We start from the raw sequence: 3998 nt of genomic DNA on the forward strand, positions 1-3998 counted from the left end.
GGGAGTGGGGGCCTGCGGGCCGGAGGAAGGGGCTGACACCCGCGACCCTCCTCCCGGCGCCGTTCAGGGCCGAGGTCTGTAGGACAGGATGGGGTCCGGGTTTGGGGGTCTGGGCGGGGGGTGTGTGGAGACGCGCCAATTCGGGGTCCTGCGCCCCCGCCGGTCCCCTCGCTCCTCCCCGCAGAAACCGTTCCCTCCCGACCCCGCACTCACCCGCCCAGGTCTGGGTCAGGGCCAGGGCCCCCCAGAGCAGCAGGAGGAGGGTTGGGGGCCCCGTGAGCGGCATCCTCAGGGTCTGGGGAGTCTGAGTCCTGGTGAGTCCGCCGAGACTTCTAACTGGGAACGGAGGTGACGCTGATTGGCTTCTCCAGCACCTGACACCCAATGGGAGTGAGAACTGGGGACGCGTCACGAGTATCCAGGACGGAGGGCCCACACAGGCTGTGAGAAGGAGAAGTGAAACTGCAGGGAGGTGGAGACTCCCCAACACTGAATTTCCCGCTTCAGTCTCCGCCCTCGGACTGGGACCCTAAGACCAGGCCTGGGACCTGGGACGTTGCCCTGACCCCTCTCCTGCACGGAGAGCTCTGTCACACCGTCTCCCTCAGCCCTGCCCAGGGGCTGTGTGAGAACCAGGGAGACTCCCCAGGCTGGGACCAGCCCTTTCCTCCCCTTCTCCTGGAACCCCTCTTACTGGAATGCACTCTGCTTCCTACCGGCTATCTCTGCCCCTGGACACTGGTAGGTCGCTGAAGGAGGAATGCACGAGGCCGGAATGATGAGAGATTACAAATTTATTCAATCATCCGCACCCCAGGTGGCTGAGCCCCAGATGGCTTCAGCACCCAGTGACAGGAGTCAGCTGTTTTTAAAGGACTTTTGGCAGGCTTTTGTGGGCGGAGAATCTCTGTGCAGGTCTGGAGGGGAGAGATAGCAGAATGTGGTCTCAGCAAGTAAAGTGTGGTCTCAGCAAAAGGGAATGTCCACAGTGAAATGGTCTGAAAAGTCAGTTCCTGGGGGAGGGGTAATAATTCAATTGCTCAATCAAACCTAACTGACACTTCTAGAAAAAAAACTCTCCCTGGGACCTTGATGCCAGAGAGTGAGCTCACCCTGTGAAAGGGAGAGGAGGCTTTTCTATTTAATCCTGAAGGAGTTGTGCCTGAAAACTTTGGATAGAGATTCTCAAAGATAAGTCGAATGCAATGGGGAACACAATCTGGGAAGCCTGAGCATCAGGAAGCTCATCTGTACAATGAGTGATTTCAGGGCTTCATATGCCAAGTGTCTAAACAGCCCTGCAGCCAGAGCTACAAAGCTCCTCAACTCTCCTTCCCTCACAGGAAGTGTGTGACTCGAGACTGGTTGTTCACCTTCCCCAGCCATTCCACCAAATAAAATATTGCTTGCATTAATTGATTAGTTTCTTCAATGCTCTAAATTTCACTTTTGGAGAAGTTTGAGATAGAGGAAGGAGATACAATAATATTTGTAAGATTTTCTTAGTAATGTCATTAATCATAATGTTCCCTACAGTAAGTGGAAACAAAGTTGAGAACATACAGTAGCTAGATCAAATAGTTTAAAGGCTGGGCATCTCAAATGGGGCACTCCTGTTCATGTCGAATTGGTGCCAGCAACCACTAGTGGACAAAGTCCTGTCCCCCAGATGTAACCTCTCACTGATTCCTGTGCTTCTTATACCCTTGAGATACTCTAAAGATTTTCAATAAGTATATGCATATGTCCAACCTGAATCTTAGTTTTGCCAGTTTTACATTTGCCTGCACTGCTTGACCCTTGGAGACTCAGTGTTACCTAAGGGTCATCTCTCACCTGTGAGGCTGTCCTTCCATTTTGAGAGCTGAATCTTATATTTCATGATTATCCTGAAATCCTGCTATATTCGTATTGATGTATGTGTGGTTGTTCCAGTTTTTGCTCTAAACATTCGGGTACGTGTCTCCTGGAGCACAAGACAAGAAATTCCCCAGAGGGGGTGGTCAGAGGTGGGAATGCTGGACCCTGTGGGGCCTGTGCTTTAACCAAACTCGATGATGCTCATGTGATTTAAAAGTGCCTGTGCCAGTGTAAACGTTTACCAGGAATGTGGAAGACTTCAGGTTGCTGATATAGTTGTTCTGAAAATAAACCAAACACAGATTAAGTAGAAGCATTAAGAGTTGAAAGTCAGTTCTTTGGTTCCTTGCATTGCAGAATCACAGAGACATTTTCTTTTCAGACTAAAATTAGTTCCTTTACTTTTATTCCATAGGCCTTGTATTTATACTTTTAACATATACACCCATGTAATGCTTTCCCTGGCATAACCACAGAGGATTATTTTATACGATTGGGAGATCTGATGATAAGCACAAAGGAAGGAGAGAAGGAAAGACAGATGGGAGAAGGGAGAAAAGACAAAAAATATAGAAGAAAATAGAGGAGAACTGGAAACAGCGAGTGCAGGTAACATTTGCCAAGCGCAAGGAAACCAAGGTGTAGACTAAGAGAAACTGCAGAAAGCTTTATTACTTATCCACTGCGGAGCACCAAACTATCCCACACTTTAGTGGCTCCAAACAATAAGCCACTAAAGAAGGGATGAGGACGGGTGGACAGCTGGCCTGTGGAAAAGGTTTTGAAGCAGATGGTGTTGGAAAGCTGTAATTGTCCTCTAATGTGTTCAGTGTTCTCAGTGAAGCAGGCAACAGGGCACTAGCAGTAACAGATGGGGAAGGAGGGCGGCTGTTGGAGCAGAGGATGGGGGACTGAGGGAGCCGTGCAGGGACAGGGTGATTGTGGGCAGCAGTGAGGACGCCTTTGTGGTCTGAGTCATGACCTTAACGTGACAGTGTCAGCGTGTCTGTATTGTTCCCCAGCCTCCTGTAGCTGCATGAGGCCAGGTGCACTGTAGACAGAGGTGGAATTCACAAGCAAGAGTGACACAGCAAGGGAGAGCCAAGGGAGGGTTGAAAGGGTAAATCATGGAATTTAAGATGAGTGAGGAGGGAGGAGGGGACATGGAGGGTGCGGGACAGTGAATAGATGGCTGGATAATCAGCTCGGATCCCAATGGGCTCAAAGGACTGTTGGAGTTGATGTACCACAGGGAGGACTCAGGCCTGGGAAACAGGCACATCTGTGATGAATGGTTTACTGATATTGCATTCCAATGTATGATGAAACTAGATGCCCAATGCAGGAAAGTTGGTGCAAGAGTAGGCCTTCTTTCCCCTGGCTGCTAGCACCCTCCTGTACCCGGAATCCGGGCTGCTTCCCTCTGGCCCCTCTGCTATCCTTCTAGGGGACAGAAGGCCCTGGAGACCCTTGCTTTAGCCCCAAAAGTCCCAATGTGCAACTCCTCACTGTGGAAGATAGTGTAGACATTGAGATGTTGTTCCCAAATAAGAGATGACTTTATTTTGAAAACTGACTTTGAAAAAAAATCACAAAACAGAAATAGGGAATAGAAGAAAATGTGTCTACTTTTCAGGTTTCCATGGAGTTGTCCTCAAGGGATTGGAGAGAGGGGTGGCAGTGGGGAGATGGAAACCTCAGAGATGGCTCCTGGCACCTGAGCACTCTTCTTGGTCAATCCCTGTCCTGTCATGACCTTGACACTGTGGAGCCCAAGACTGCCAAAGCTTCTTCACTCCCCGCGCCTAACCCCTCCCCACCCCCCTTCAAGTCAGCCCCCTCTGACCCACTCACAGCACAGTCCCTGCCAGGGCGCAGGCAGCCTGAGGAGCAGCGTGGCCGCGCCCCCGTGTGGCCACGGGGCTGAGGACAGAAGAGCCAGCTCCCCTTCCTGCTGCTCAGCCAGGACCTCTCAGGGTCTCCCTCTGCTCCCAGCACCAGAACAGGGCTTTGAACGCAGGAGGGGGCCCTGTCCTATGTCAAATTCGGGGTGCAAAGTGTTTCTCCAAATGCACACTGATGTGGGTGCTTCCTCCCCATTGAGTCACGGTAGACGCTGCCTCAGGAGAGAGGGAGGT

At 51.0% G+C, this 3998-nt stretch overlaps 1 protein-coding gene across 1 annotated transcript in view; it reads right to left on the minus strand.

The window, feature by feature from the left end:
- The window catches only part of LOC102763687 (patr class I histocompatibility antigen, A-126 alpha chain), a 43242-nt gene that overhangs the window by 22872 nt on the left and 16372 nt on the right, over positions 1 to 3998 (minus strand). The window lies entirely within an intron of this gene.

The sequence above is a fragment of the Myotis davidii genome, unplaced genomic scaffold (assembly GCF_000327345.1).
Source record: "Myotis davidii unplaced genomic scaffold, ASM32734v1 scaffold1497, whole genome shotgun sequence".
NCBI lineage: Eukaryota > Metazoa > Chordata > Mammalia > Chiroptera > Vespertilionidae > Myotis > Myotis davidii.